General features: G+C 44.3%; 1 long non-coding RNA gene across 1 annotated transcript in view; it reads left to right on the top strand.

The window, feature by feature from the left end:
• The first annotated feature begins 8,137 nt into the window (after nucleotides 1–8,137).
• The window catches only part of LOC142020322 (uncharacterized), a 105,127-nt gene continuing 97,640 nt past the window's right edge, over nucleotides 8,138–15,624 (top strand). The window contains exon 1 of the long non-coding RNA XR_012647360.1: nucleotides 8,138–8,196. This is a non-coding gene — a long non-coding RNA (uncharacterized LOC142020322). The remainder of the gene's footprint in view (nucleotides 8,197–15,624) is intronic.

The following is a 15,624-nucleotide window of genomic DNA, read 5'->3' as shown; positions in this document are numbered from 1 at the left end:
CTCTTGACAAAACAATGCTCTTCCTCTCCCCTGTGCTAGATTTATCACAAATATTCAAGCTCATATTCCGACAATCTGAAAATGTCTTGTTTGGGAACTTTTGTCCAATAAAATTTAGAAAAGTAGTAGAGTGATTAACAAAACTGCAAATAATTGATGGATAAATCAAAAATCAGCCAAACATGGGATTTCTCACAGTAAGCAGACTAATGAAATCTGGGTTAGTCTCCCTACAGATTCCTCACCAGGCCACCACATCGTTTTTTATAAAATTGTGCAAATGAAAAACAAGCCTTTTGCTAGAAGGCTGATATGACCAAAAGCCAGGGAGAAGTAACTGCACCAAGTATATTAAAACAGCCAGCTCCCCTGTGGAGGTGCCCATCACCTGAAGCGGAGAAGTCTACTCAATACCTACCTATGTATTTTGTTTATACCGTTCGGCACTTCATTTTATGTGTGCCCTTTTAAAGTGCGTTTGTTGGTTCTGTGCATTATAGTTGGGAGCATCAAATAAAATATTTTTTAGTAACAGTTTTTGTTGGTTCGTGCATCAGGCAGTAACCAGGTTGATGGCCAGGCATATTATTCAGCCATTACTCTCAATGAAAGGGCTATAAAAGCTTTTACGGTTGTAACCCCAGAGGCACTGAGACCAGTAGTAGGGAGAGTGAAGTCTCTGCTCTACAGCCTTGGCTGAGAGCCAGCTGGCCTTTATCTCATGTGGTAGAGCACAGGTCTTTAGCCTTAATGATAGCAGGTTCAATCCCTTCTGCCGATGACCCAGGTCTATTGGTGTTGCACTCTGAAGAGTGATGGACCAATGTTAGGAAAGAGGGATGCCTTGGGGACAATGAATTCTGTTGTTGTGAGAAGAGTTGACATGTCTGTCTGAAACACACAGCTTTGGTTTTATCTGAGTACTAGATTCGAAGATCACAACCACTAGGATAAGTATCAGAGGGGGAGCCAAGTTAGACTGTATCTTCAAAAACAGCCTTATAGACTAAAAGATATTTTGGAACAGAAGTTTTCGTGGGCAAAGACCTGCTTAGCCTTATGAGTCTGTATTCTAACAAAACAAACCAGCAGTCATACAGCACTTTAAAGACTAACAAAATCATCTATTAGGTGATGAGCTTGTGTGGAACAGACCCACTTCCTCGGATCACTAGGATGTTTCAGAACCAGATCCAGAGTCATGCTTTTCGCTGGTTTTCCCTGCTTCCTTCATGGGCTAACCCAGACCTTCAGCTTCAGTCAACTCTGCCTTTTAAAAACTTGGTCTGAACCCATCACTAATTAGAATGTTTTGTGTTTCTTCATAAGTGTGTGTGTATCACACTGGGTTTTCTGATCACTTAGTACATTTCATTGTAAACAATTTCATCAGTCATTTGATAATGTAATAAGCTTAGGGAATTTGCACACAGTGCAAATGTTCTTGTTGGGGAAAGGCTCAGAAGGTTATTTCTGATTTCGGCTAATCCTTAATGGGGTTTTTGCCTTGTATAATTCTATAACAGTTGATATGAAACTGGGTTATTATTGTTTTAGGCTCATGTTTGAAATGATCAGTTCCATTACTAATTATGTATGAAACAAAACTATTATGTAGAACCACTTTGAAGTTTTTATAACTCTGTCTTAGAGAGAGAATAATAATAGCCTAATATTTCCCCTTACTTTGAAGTTATTAAATCAACATCTAATTATGAAGTGATTAAGACTATAATTCACCATTTTATCTCCCTTTACAATGTATCTTTCAAGCAAAATAAATATGTACAAAACATAAATTATAAACTTAGATGTTTGATGCAGTGTGAACACTGAGAAACTATAGGTTGCTTTTCAGTGAATGAAAACCATGTGAAACACCAGAACCAAATACTTTTTATTGTGGAAAAGAAAGCCCTGCCTTCTTTATAAGGAAAAATCAGTGACAAAAAGGGCACCATCTTAATTGCTTTTGCCCAAAACATTTTTTCCATTTTATTAGTCATTAATTTATATTTTGTAGGCTTAATAGACATTCTGCTTTTAAAATGGGCTTCCAGGGACAGACCAAGGTCAACAATTTCATTTTTATTTTCATTGTGATTCTTCAATTATTGAAAGTTAAAGCAGTTAATGATCACTCAGAAAGAGAGAGAACATAATAGATTTTGGTGGAGGCTTGATTTTAAAATACTTGCTTTGAATAACAATTGTTCATCCTTACCATATAAACATTGTTAAGCAAACAATAAATGGATTATGTTAAATTATACCTAACTCTGGTCAGCTTTCTCGAATATAAACTGCATTAGTATAATTCTAAAACTGCAGGCATGTCCTGCACAGGGAGAAAATGAACAGCACTGTGAATTTTTATTTCTCTGTATTAGTGCTCACTCTGTGATCCAGCTACCTCAGGAGCCACTGAGCCAGATCAAGTCAATTGTCCAGTGCCTGACTAGCTGGAGGGGAGACTTCACCTATTTTTGCATCCTGTTATAGCTACTAAGGTATCACATTAAAACATGGATAGCGCATAGTTTGTCACTTGGGTTGGACTTCAGAGTATAGCCGAAGTTCTTTTGTTGCAGCATTTACCTTTCTCTGTAATGATGAGTATCAAAAAGGAAACTGCTGGGCAAAACTTTTGTAGCAATCCTTGGATTGCAAACGGTCATGAAATGGGCTGTACCTGCTAAGCCTCCGACTGGGGAGGGTTTGGTAATTCTGTGTGGAAACCAGAAGGAACCTACTCAAATCCTGCAAAACTTGGGTATCTTGGGGTTTGTTCCAATGAAAGCTGAAAGGGGGAGATGGCCAGCTCAGACAGCCTCCTCTCCCACGCAAGCAACAATCTGCTTCCCACCCTCCCACTGCCATGGGGTGGAGGTCGCTCTTGCAGTCTGTTCTTATGGCCAACCCTGTGAGCTGTCAGGCCAGGATGGTGGGGAAGGGTGTGCAGAGTCCCAGTATGAGAAGGGCTCCCCTTGAAAGCACCATACAGCTGCATCCTTCTCTACTAATGTGGCTTCAGGCCCGGCAACTCTGCCGATCACAGCTGTGAGAAAGCAGCATGAGAGGAGACGTGTCCCAGGCTGTTTAGGAATTTCTAGGCAACAGATCAACAGCTCATAAACGCCGCACAGAGGAACCCAGAGGCAGCCAGTACAGGACCCAGGGGCTGTGTGCTTATGGCAAGAAACTCCACACAGTAAGCCAGCCACGTAAGCTGCATCAACTTCTGTTTCTGTACTGGGTTAACACACATCCCTCTGGGCAGCACGTTGCAGTACCTGAGGTTTGAGGTAACACAGACGTGAATCACAGCAGTACCCCGAAGGGCGAACCCATTTCTAAGCCAGGCAAGGATGAGACAAGCCATCCAGGCCAGTACCACTCTGTTGTAATCCAGTAGCAGCAGGGAAGCCAGCAACAACCCTGGACTGCAGACCCTCTGAACAAGCAATGGGACTTCACTCACAACACAGCTGTGGGACACTAAGTCGATAGAGCCATACTAGCTCGCTGCCGCCTTTCTGAGGATGAGCGCACGACCTCACCGCAAAGCAAGCCTAGCGCGGACACAGCTCTACTGGAGAAGAAGCGCTCCACTCTGATAGCAGAAAGCAGAACAGGGGCCTGCTTTGGTAGCATCACAGCTCCTGCCATGTCGGCTACAGATCACCTCTTCTGTTCCCCCACCCAGTTTGTGATGCCAGGAGTCAGGTGGATTGACCTGGCCCAAGAATGACACACATGGACCAGGCGGTATTTTTCTGGCCGCCCCCAGTCCCGCAGCATGGTGTCACCTCTGTTTTGTTCAGAGTGAGCGTCCTCCCGTACATCCAATCCCCTTTGGAGGGAGGCGGGAATATATGCAAACCCCGTGCTAGAGCAATAGGGGTTACAGAGCGTCTCTGGTCTTAGCAGGCTGCTCCACTGCATGGGAAGCGGAGGCCTGAAAGGGAGAAGCCATGAAAAGGGGAAGCTGTGCCCAGCAAGAGCCAAGTGCCTGTTTGCCCAGGAACATGGTACAAGGCTGGAAGGCTGAAGGGCCCTGGCGTGATAACAGGGCTGGTGCTGCTCTTTATTTCTGGCAGTTTAGTTTTCTTTCCTAGGCTGTGGTAGGAGCTGGATGATGGGATGTGACCCTCGGGCAGACCTCTGCCACCAGAGTGAGTCCCCTGAGGACTAGGGGGCTGGGTTGTAAGTCTAACAGACCAGTGTGTTTATACAGCAGGTCATCAAAGCTCTTGGGAGCGAGACCCCACAAAGCTACCTCATGGCAGAAGGCTGGCTGGTGAACTACCTTGCCACACACCCTGTGACTGCAATGGCCGTGTCAGGTAAGAATGGGGTGGCTGCTATCAGCCCGAGGAAAGTGCAACAAACTGGGGAAGTGTCACCTTTCATTGTGTGGCAAGTCCAGAGGAAGTGGGTCCCCCTCCTGGTGGGGAGTGTGTGTGTGTGTGTCTGACTTTGTAGTGGGCCTTTCCTGGCTGCTCATTGTGGTGTTAGAAGCTAGGACGGGGCCCGTGGTCATTGCAAAGGCAGAGGAAGTGCTTGACTTATATTGGGAGGAAAATGTTACATTAATTACAATAGTTAAATGGTATCTAGACACTGAAGGGATGGTGCCCTATAGATAAATGTAACAGACTATCCTCCTTTATGGGAACTAGGCAGAAAAACTGGCTCTCTTAATGAAATTCTAATCTCTAGTGTTTTCCCAGTCTAATTACTTCTGTCTCTTTCTCTCTGTGAGGAGCGCCTCATGGCCAGCACACAGTTGTAGGCAGTGTGTAAGTAGCACAGGGCGTGTGCCAGATTTACTTTATTAATAGCAAATTTATCTGGTGTTTCTGGGTTGCTTACATCAATAATGCTGTTTTTTGTAGAAAATAGAAGGAAAATGTGAATGTTTTATTTAGATCAATGTATTTCCCAAAATCTGAACCCCCCCACACTCAGCCCCCTGCCCTGAGGCCTTCCTCACCCTTCACCCCGACTCCTGCACCCCAACCCTTTCTTGGGACCCCCCCGCCAGCCCCTTGCCTTGACTCCTGCTCTCCTCCACACACACCCCAGGCTCCTGCCCTCCTCACCCCCAGCTGCTTTCTGTTCCTCTTCCTATCGCTGTGAGTGGTCGAGAGTAAAGGGCACAGATTGCCTGTTCCTGCCCTCCCCAGCCAGAGGGAGAAATGCAGCAAACCGTGCGCTTTTCCCTCGCTCCCTGACAGTGAGGAAGGGAACAGCAAGCAATTAATTGGGGGTGGGTGGGAGAGCTTCTGTCCTCCCCAGCCCAACCAAACCACGACTGTAAGTTATAAGAGGAAACTGTGTACTGAAGAGGGTGGTCCTAGCTCTAATCGTTTGGAAGTTCTTGATCAATTAACTGTGTGAACTGTGGTGCAGACAGACTCCCAAACTCTCTCAAATATACAGTAGATAAGATTCTTATAGGTGCAGTGTCTTTTTTTTTTTTTTATTGCTGTTCTTTTCCTTTTCTTTTTCTCCGTACAAACTCTGGCCAAATATTTGTAAAGGTCTCTGCTATGGTAAATCAATATTTAAACACAAATACTTTTTTGATATTTGCCTTTTCAAAAATCTTCTAACTTCTAGGGAAGGCAAATCCTCCAGGCAAGTGAAAACACCCTAGCTGCATCTACCCTAGGGTGCACTGCGTCCAGGTGTCCTGGAGCCTCAGGGCTGGGGACAGCCACTGACAGATCTCCAAGAAGGTCTGCTGCCTCATCCGGAAATGTCGGAGCCACTGGTCGTTGTCCTGCTCCTCCATGACCAGTTGCTCCCACCACTCGGAGCTAGTGGGTGTAGCTCCAGAGCCGGCAGAGAGCCCGGGGTAGGGGTGTGCCCAGAGGACCCCAGGGTCTGGGGCATCCCCTTCTGCCCCTGGGAGGAGGGGTCCCCTGCTAGGAGCTGCAGGGTGGCCACCACTGCTGTGGCCAGCGTGGTGACCGCGCCACTGGTGGCAGCCAGCAGGGTGTTGAGCTGCTGCTGTTCCAAGTCCGTTTCTGTGGGCACTGTGTCTGTGGGGTTTGTGGGAGCTCTGCAGGCCTCATGCTGTGCAGGCGGAGGGTGTTGGGGAGGGGTCCTTTAAGGGAGCGGCTTGCTGCAGCCCTAAAAGGGCTTGGCCACCCTTCAATCCCATCCACGGCATTTCCTGCCCTGTGCTTTGGAAACAGGGCATTGGTGTGTGTAGATGCTTTCTTTCGATGGCCTGGATGGCCCATTTTGACATGGTGGGTGGCCCTTTTGATGACACTCATTGATGGCCCCAGCCCACGTGTAGAGGCTTCTCCTTTGAAAGGGCGTCTTTCGATTACCCTCTTTTGAAAGAGCTCTGTAGTGTAGATGTAGCTCCTGTGGTTTTTTCTGTGTCAGTTAGTTTTCCTGTTGAGTAGAACAGGGATGATCAGGCACAACTCTCGTAGCAAATGGATTTTTTTTCTGATCCACTTGTTATGGATTCAGTTCAGAGCCATGTTGCTTCTGCAAAGTATTATCAAGATTAAGAGAGGAGCTGTTACCAGCCACCAGACTGGAATGATAAACAAGTCTCATCAGCCGCTTTTCAGGGTTATGGGTTAATAGGATCATAAATCTGGGAGTAATTTCTCAGAAAGCAACTGTCTTCAGTTTAATATGTCAGCTTTATGGTGAATCTACTGCCCGTCTGAGATACAGAGTTATAGGCAATTTGTGCATTGCGCAATAAGGCTAGGGCATGCCCAATAGCATGTATTAAACTTGTGTATAACTTTTTTGCATAATTACTAATGCACATAAGCCACTTTATTCTCATGTACAGCTCCATTTTGGCTGATTGACATTGCTTTGCTAGCCCTGCCAAGAATTATATTGGGTAATATCTTCTGATAGATTTAGTGCGCTGTATCTCTGCAGGGTAGCAGGATCCTTAAAATTTATGACAAAAAGATTGAGGCAATAATAAACAGTAATATCTGTTGGAAATTAAGGTTGTGATTCCAACACTGGCATTTACTCAATGTTATAGTCATGGACATATCATTATCTGTGCCGATCACATAACAGTGATACTGAATGATTGATTACATCACAGCCATTAGACTGTGTTATCTAATTGGATGTGTAAGTGACATACTATTATTGGAATGAAATACTGGTGGCTGGACAACCAGTAGCAGTACACACTTCTAGATGGAATATAACCAAAATATTTCATATCCACTTCTGACACTTCCTTACTGAAAAACAGTTCTATTGTTTTTTGTTTATTTGATTTGACCTTACTTTACAGTGTTTAGCACCATGAAAAATAGAAGTAAACATTATTGAACATCTTGCTATGCACTGTCTTGTTCCTTATAGAAAAGCCAAAATTGTTTCTTAGATATAAACATTACAGCTGCGCAAATGACTTGTTGCTAATTAGCATGAGTGAGCTTTGGTGTTTTTCAGTTTTCACCATGCTTCACAGGCCAGCTGGTGAAGGGTTCATTAGTCCATATCAGCGACACTTCTCAGGACTCACAAAGCCACTGGGCACAGGAACCAGAGGTGCGGGTCAGTATTCCATGTAAGCTGAGCACTTGGGCAGCTGCCCAGAAGAGATCCAAAGGTTGCTCAGTTGATTAGCAGAGTGCCTGCAGTCACCCACAGCCAGCAGCTTGTGTTTCTACTGGTGGTGCCCATCATACATGCATTGATATGTAACAAAATTTATTCCATGCATGATGGAAAAAATTTGCTGGAACACTGGTGGTGCTGGGGAGCGTTGCAGCACCACTGGGCTCCCGGCCACCTTCTCTGTGCTGGGGTTTTGGCTGCTGGTTCTGCTCTGCTGGGGGCTCTGGTTCTAGCCCTGCATGATGGGACTTTTGCTTCTGGCCTCTGCAGAGGTGGAGGGTGGACAGAGCTAAGGGGGCTGGATTTCAGCACCTCCACTCTTAAAAATGTTCCTACATCACCAACAAAGCTACTATGCCTAACTTAGCACTTTCATTGTATTTATGCATAAATAGGGTCTTGGATGGCATCTAAGGAAAGCTGGTGTTATGCTTGTCATGAATATCATTGTGAAATAGATGTACTGATGGTGCATAACATTTGTGTATTTACAGAAAAGAGATCGTGAACATCTGTATCAAGGGCTGAAGCACCAGCATAGAGAAGCTTTCCTGTGGAGACAAGGTATGCATGTCTCATCTGGCTCTGGTATAAATTAAGCACTGTAAAGCCAGCACAAAGGAGCTCCACTTACACGTGAAAGTCGATGGGAAAAGGAGGCCAATGAGGGGGATCTGAGACAAACAAGATCAAGGCTAGATCCCTTGGACCCAGCCTTCCTAGAGGGAAGCTGGAGTGTTACTTTATGTTTGTGGACCAAACAATGAGATTTGGGCAATACAAGGAGAACCCAAAAGATGCTGTAGGAAGCGGGACTGGGGAAGTGAAAAAGAGTATGAACTTTGATGGATCCTGTTTTTTGGGGCTACTTACTCTGGAAGGTTGCTTTGTGCAGGGAACTTCTTGGGACAAAGATTTTATCTGTTCCCGTTAAATTTAGACTTTAAGAAGCACTTTATACCCTTTTGTTTTATTTGTAACCTGTGGTTAGCCTTGCTCGCTTTCTCTTAAATCTTAACCATTGTTGTAAACTTACATGTAGTTTGATCTGTGTAGATGACAGTGCTGGACCAATCTACTTTTTTCCATCCAAGTGCAGAACAAATTTTGTTATGTGAACCAAGGTGTGTGTGGAGATGCACCACCAGCCAAAACACATGCTGCTGGCTGTGAGCGCTGTGGTGTTTAAAGAGCTGGGCCACACTCAAACCTCTCCTGGATGGTCACCCGAATGCACAGTGGCCAGAGAACACGGGTGCTGGAATGTTATCCTGCACCTGATCTGGCACTGTACCAGTCAGGTTGCTCTCTGGGACAGCTCACAGGCTAATTACTTGGTGTCCACGGTATTCTGGGGGGAGTGCAGGGGGTATCCTGGGGGCAGTTTCTGAGGTGTTTGGAATTATGTAATCCGAAGAGTCAACCTGCAAGACAGAACGAGGGATGGCAAAGCTCTGTGGATAGTGCCTGAGGGGCTGGCACTGCCAGGGAGCTGGCGTCCAACTACCACAGAAAAGATGTCCTGCAGCTGGCAGCAGAGGGTGACACAATGACTCAGTCCTGGATGCCTCATGTCAATGTTGCACGTGCGCACCCGTGCTCCAGTAATGATTTCTGTAGATGCACTTGTCAATATCGGAGGAGTTTTGTGAACCAGTCTCAGTATGTGGATTATTTGTAAGTTGTTCATCTCAGCTGTTCTCGCTTTGCTGTGGGGGATGTATAATTTTTCCTCTAATGAGGCTGTTTCCACTCCCTGAGTGGATTTATGACACTTTGAAACAGGAGACAAAAGTTGGTGTGTGTGTGTGTGTGTGTGTGTGTGTGTGTGTGTGTGTAAAATGAATAATAGACTGGGGTGGGTGTGTGTAAAATGAATAATAGACAGACTGTTATGAATTTTTAGATGAATAATCATTTCTGCTCAAATTTGTTATATCACATGAGGTCCATCTCCTATGATGCACTGTGTTCATATGGTTCCCATGATGCATCGAATCAGTTCAGCCAGCGGGGCGACCAATGTGCGCCATGAGAGATGGAGCCTGGCCAGTAGAGAGGAATGGGTGCCCGAGGAGCTGAAACTCCAGCTCCTGTGAGGCACTGCAGGAACATGGATTAAAGCCTCGCTGACCTGAAATAAAACCTTCGATTTGGCTTGACAAACCAAAGTGTTTCTCTTCAGACCAATGCAACCCCAAATGACATCTCAAGTTTCAATTTTCCAAATTAAGATTTCTCAGGCGAAGCTAACTTTCCGTAGGAAAATTGTTAAAAGGAAAATTTGCACCATCCACAGCTAGTGACAAGGGCAAGTGGGGCAGCAAATGTATCAGAGGGGTAGCCCTGTTAGTCTGTATCTTCATAAAACAAAGCAAGCAGTCCTGTAGCCCCTTAAAGACTAACACTTTTATTTAACGGGTAGCAAGCTGTTGTGGGTACTCCTGAAAGTTCATTACCTGTTAAATAAAATCGTTAGTGTTTAAGGGCTACAGGACTGCTTGCTTTCATTCAAAATGATTAGCCTGACGCAGAGAGATTCAGTGACAATATCTGATTGTTAGACTGAGTCCTTGTCAATCTAATCTATGTGACTTCAGCTATGCAAATAGCATGGCTAAAGTTGAAGTACTCCCTGCTGTGTCTTCTCTGCCATAAGGTTGGTGGGGGCTGTTCTCCCATCAATACCAGCCATTCTTCTCGTCCTGGTGAAGTACTGGTATCGATGGGAGAGTGCTAAGAGATCGATCTAAGCAGATGCAATAAATCAGTGGTTGGTGGATGAATCACTGCAGCGTCGATCCAGCACATAATGGAGACAAACCCCAACTTCACCTGTAATGACATTTCCAAGGAGTGCCGAAACACTTTTGTCTGTTAGCTCACATTCCCTTTTGTTGGTGGTTTCAAGTCATGCGCTAAAGACATCAAACCGGCATGATGGATCCCTTTGGGACTAGAAACTTCATCTGCTTTTCTGCTTTAAAATGAGGGCTGGTGGGGAGACATGGACATCTCTGCTTTGAACTACTCATGGTTTGTGGAGAGGAGACATTCCTTCTCTCCGCCTGCCTTATTAGCAGGCTGAGAGCCTGCTTAGACGATGTCTTTAAATAGGCCCTTCTTCCATCCGCATCCTGTGCTGTACACTCACATTGAATAAGGGGCTGGGTTACCAAGCAGCTGACAAAGAGCCCCACCTAGTTAGGGGACTGCACCCAGTGTTCCTCCTTGCCGGGATCAATGCATCGCTACTGGGCAGCTCTCCACAAACAGGCTAGAGAAGGGTCAAGGACAAAATGAGGTAGGAGTCAACTATCCTATATTAACTCCAGTACAAGAACAAACAGAGGTTCTCAGAGCCCTGCAGCTTTTTCCTCTTCAGAATCAGAAAGTCCCTGTTTCCTTATGGCTATAATGGAAAGGTGTAAAGCAAAGAAAAACCTACTTGTTGTTTTCTCCTGAAAGCCAGGTTCATCTCACAGCCTGACAAGAGCACTAGCGCTGCAGGATGTGAGAAGAATTTTATTTATTTATTATTAAGAGGTTATTTTCCTCCTCCTTCCTTAGAAATGTGTTCGTCTGTTGTCATGGTAACCTGTGAATCTTACGTGTGGAGCGGTTTTAGTCACGTACAATGGCAACGACAAATTAACCATTAGTAGCCTGAATTTAAGGGGCTCTTATTTTAGTTCTTAGTCATGTTTTGTTAAAAAACAAACACACAAACAAACAAAAACCTCCCCCGAGTGCCGGTGTCCTCAAGTGTGTGTGTCTGCTCCTCTAAGTACCCGGCATTGCAGTGAGAGATTCAGGTGCTGCCCAGCTGATTAGCGGAGCGCCCATAGTTGGCAGTGTGTATTTCTGGTGGTGGTGCACAGCTGCACATGCCTCAGTGCACAGGAAAAATTTATTCTGCCCATGGGTGGAAAAGATTAGATGGAACATCGGTCGTGACATTGGCAAATGGAGGTGTTACCAAATGAAGAGCCGTGCATTTCCCGTCTCATCTGTATTCTTGCTCTTTTGGTGCTTTTTCCTCAGTTATTTTATCCTTAGCGGGTTTCTTTTAATCTGCATCTCTGACTTTTACGTCTCTGCCATGACTTAAGGCACAACCTTTACTACTTCTAACTTGGCATCGTGGCTGTGATGCAAAAGCCTTCAAAGTCTCCCAGTGCCGTGATGCACAAATCTCATTCCTTTCCCTTTTTGCTTGCCCCTTTGTGTCAGCCACCCAAAGGCAGGGCACTGCACAACCTCTCTGAAGGCTGGAGCTGGCCCCATCAGATGCCCACAGTCCTGGAGTCCTGGTTCACTGGGAAGATCACGCTGTCTCTTCTGAGACTCCGTCTGTTGGCTGGGCCCCTTCCCTTGCAAGCACTCTGCCAAATAAGGTAGGGAGCTGCTCAGCTCCTTCCCTGCAGGGCCACCTTAGCCAGCTCTAGGTATTGCAATAGTCTCCCGCTGGGCTCCAGGGAATCCACCACCAGCCCCTGAAGCTCCCTGCTCAATTAAAAGCCCCACAAGCACTCAGCATCAGTTTCTGGCTTTCTAGCAGAAGTTCCTGGCCTGTGTTATGATTATAAGAAGCACATGGGATCTTTTTCAGGGGAAAAGGCAATACACCTTGTTTATTGAGAACACAGTAGAGAAGCTGTTCGCATATGCTTTATAAAGACACACACACACACACACACACACACACACACACACACACACACACACACACACACACACACATATATATATCCTGCAGATGGCACATAGTTACCAGTCCATGGTGGCTCAAGTCAGTCTTGCTGGCCAGGCAAAGCTGACTGAGTCAGGGATCCTCTCGGACTCCTCCCAGGCTTGGCTTGCAGGAGTGAACCCCGAGTCCCATGGCAACAGCTTCTCTTCTTACACACTTAGGTTTCCATTTGAGTTTGAGTTTTGCAGTGTCTTGCTGCAGTCACCCACCCTTACGAGGTGTTCATCTGTGTTTTTCAGAGTTCTCTTTGATGGTGGGGGTCAGGCTGCCCACCCTTGCCTCTCACTCTTGCGGGTTTTCTGCCTGTTTCTAGTGTTCGTCTATGCTGCTAATTTGATTTAGCATCAAGACACAGTGTATGTTTCCTGTTATTTTCAAAGTTTCTTCCTGTTGTCTTTAAAGTTTCCACTTCTTGATCACCTGAGCATCTGTGATGGCTTTTACTCAGACATTCTTCACTCATGCCAAACAACTGCATAGAGTTTCAGACAAGATCGGTAATTACTAGAGCACACAACTTAGTTTGTGATGTAGACAAAAGATAGAACTCAGTTTGTAATGCTAACAGGGAGAAATACAGTAAACATTATCTAAACACGAGAGACAGAGAAATAGAAGGTACAGAACTTATAAGCAAGTTCATAATACATGAAATTATACATCATACTTAGTTTTACAACAAATATTAACAGAGATGTAGCCATGTTAGTCTGTATTCTAACAAAACAAACCAGCAGTCATGTAGCACTTTAAAGACTAACAATAATTTATCAGGTGACGATCTTTCGTGGGACAGACCCACTTCTTCAGATCAAACAAATACGAAGTAAGATGCACATGTTTTGCTGCACCTGGATAGAGCACCAATGACAATCTGGCTCCTCTATCCAGCCAACTGAGTATAAGTGAAACAAACTTCATTCCCCACAGGCAGTCAGGGAACCAAAGCAGACAAAAATAATTTGCTAACCTCTGAAGTGGGATAAGGGTCCTGCACCACTTGCTGGGTGGCAGACAGCAGGTAAAGATGAGCAAAAAATCTGACACCCTGGAGTCAGCCATTTCCTGGCTTGTCCATTTTGCTTGTCTACCCAGCTCTGATACTTGCTTGTTTTTATTTATGTTATGTTTTCCTTCTGTTAATGCCAGTCAAACCCCTCTCTTAAGAGGTGCTTCCTCAGCTGTCTCAAATTGACATTTGTGCAAAGCAACACTCTTTCCAAATGAGTGGGTGACATTTCTCTTCCCATCCCCATCCCCTCCGTATGATCCTTCATTAGCACAGTTGGACTAGACTCTTATGCTGCAATCAAAAGCCCATTATGTAGCTAACAAATATCTTCTGTGTAGACTCTGTATGAACTTTAACCAGGCTGTGAGTGTATTTAAAAACAAGTTTCTCAAGTAAATAAATAGGAGATAGCATGTCACCCCAGTAAATGTAATTCTTTGCTGGCAGTAACTCAGTCTTTTGCACATAGATAATCCAGAAAGAACAAAGAACCTTTTGCCCCTGCAATTTCTGATCCCACTGAATATTGCGAGTACCATGATGGAATACCAGCTGAACAAAAGCACTCTTGGCCAAATCCTGCAATTACATTTCTTGCCTTGCTCTTGCTAAGTGAAGATGTATTAAACAGTCCCTAGCATGCCTGCTTAACCTGTGCTGTCAATGTCTTATTAGTTCTATAAAATGATGGGGCTGGAGTTTCAGAAGGAAAGTGATCAAAGCCTGTAAATTCTAAAAGTCTGAGGAAAGGAAGTGCAACTGCAGCTATTTTCAAGATTTCCCCTGATGCTTACATGGCAAAGCAAAAGAACTGCAGAACAAGTCATTTGTTAAATAGGGAAAATTATAGTAAGATGGCTCCTCCTAACCCCAGAACCCATACATACTGAATCAGCTGTCAGTCCACCCTTTTTCCCCCTTACAGCTGTGCCATTTATCAAGTTAACAGGGTCATAATAAGTAATGGATTATAATGGATGGCCAATCTTCCTGCATCTCGCTTGGGCACAGCACAATCCAAGCTGGAGTTCAGCACCTTGTGCCACATTAATAGCACCCCTAACGTAGTCTGTCATTTTCAGAGTATGGTTCTGTATTTTTCTTAAGTGGCTTTACATAAATACATACTGTGTGTACACAAACCTTGTAAGTGCTGGGTATTGCTTGGTTTTATTTTACAATTTTATATTTATTAGATTAAATGCAAATGAACTAGGTAAAGCTATTTTATTGTGATCATTTAATATTTGTTCTCTAACCAAAATGAAAATGTTGGGGTTAAGAGAATAGTGGGACAAAACTTCCAAGCACATTCATTAAAATTCAAAAATCTGCTGTGACTTGACAATGCAAATGGATCAGTTTTGAATTCACTTTCTATGAGCATTTGTGTGTTTAAACTCTGCTATCCTGAATACTCAAACAATCCCATGTTAACTATTTACAAGAAGTCTCTGCAGGACAGTTGTCTTAGTCTGTAGCTTCACAAAAAAACAAGCAGTCACCTAGCCCCTTAAAGACTACAGGTTGAACCCCTCTCATCTGGCACCCTCAAGATCTGACCAGAGCCAGAAGAAACAATATGCCAGACAACAGAAAGTTAATATTTTCTCGCACATTACCAAAACTTCCACTGCTTACTGGGCTCTTAAAAGATATTTAGGGGTAAATCACAGCTAAATAATATCACAGAACAGAGGGAGCCAGGACTGGTGATTGTAAATAAATTATATGGGACCATGGAAAACTTGGGCACACCCACGATAAATGGTTGTCCGGCTGATTAAAATCATGCCAGATTATGGAGTTTGCTGGATGAGAGAGTTCTGGACTAGAGAGGTTCAACCTGTAATTCATTTATTTATTAGGTATTTATTAGGTAGAAAATTATTAATTCTGAAAAAGTGGGTCTTACCCATGAAAGCTCATTACCTAATAAATAAATCTGTTAGTTTTTAAGGTGCTACATGTTTGTTTGCTTGCTTGCTTGCTTACCAAAAGTGACTCTGGACTTCTGTATTTCCCTGCAAAATTGAATTGTTTAGTTACATAAGGCATCCAGAGAACAGAAGTAATCCCACATGACTTCTGTAACTCCCAAAGCACAACATGGAAATATTTGCAGTTCGCCATATGTGGATGCTCAGAATACCACTAAATATCTGACAAAATCTGCACAAATTAAGGATTTGTAAATAGAAAGCTTACATGACAGCAAAAACAGAGA

Source organism: Carettochelys insculpta, chromosome 13 (genome assembly GCF_033958435.1).
Source record: "Carettochelys insculpta isolate YL-2023 chromosome 13, ASM3395843v1, whole genome shotgun sequence".
NCBI lineage: Eukaryota > Metazoa > Chordata > Testudines > Carettochelyidae > Carettochelys > Carettochelys insculpta.
This window is presented reverse-complemented; position numbering and strand designations above follow the sequence as displayed.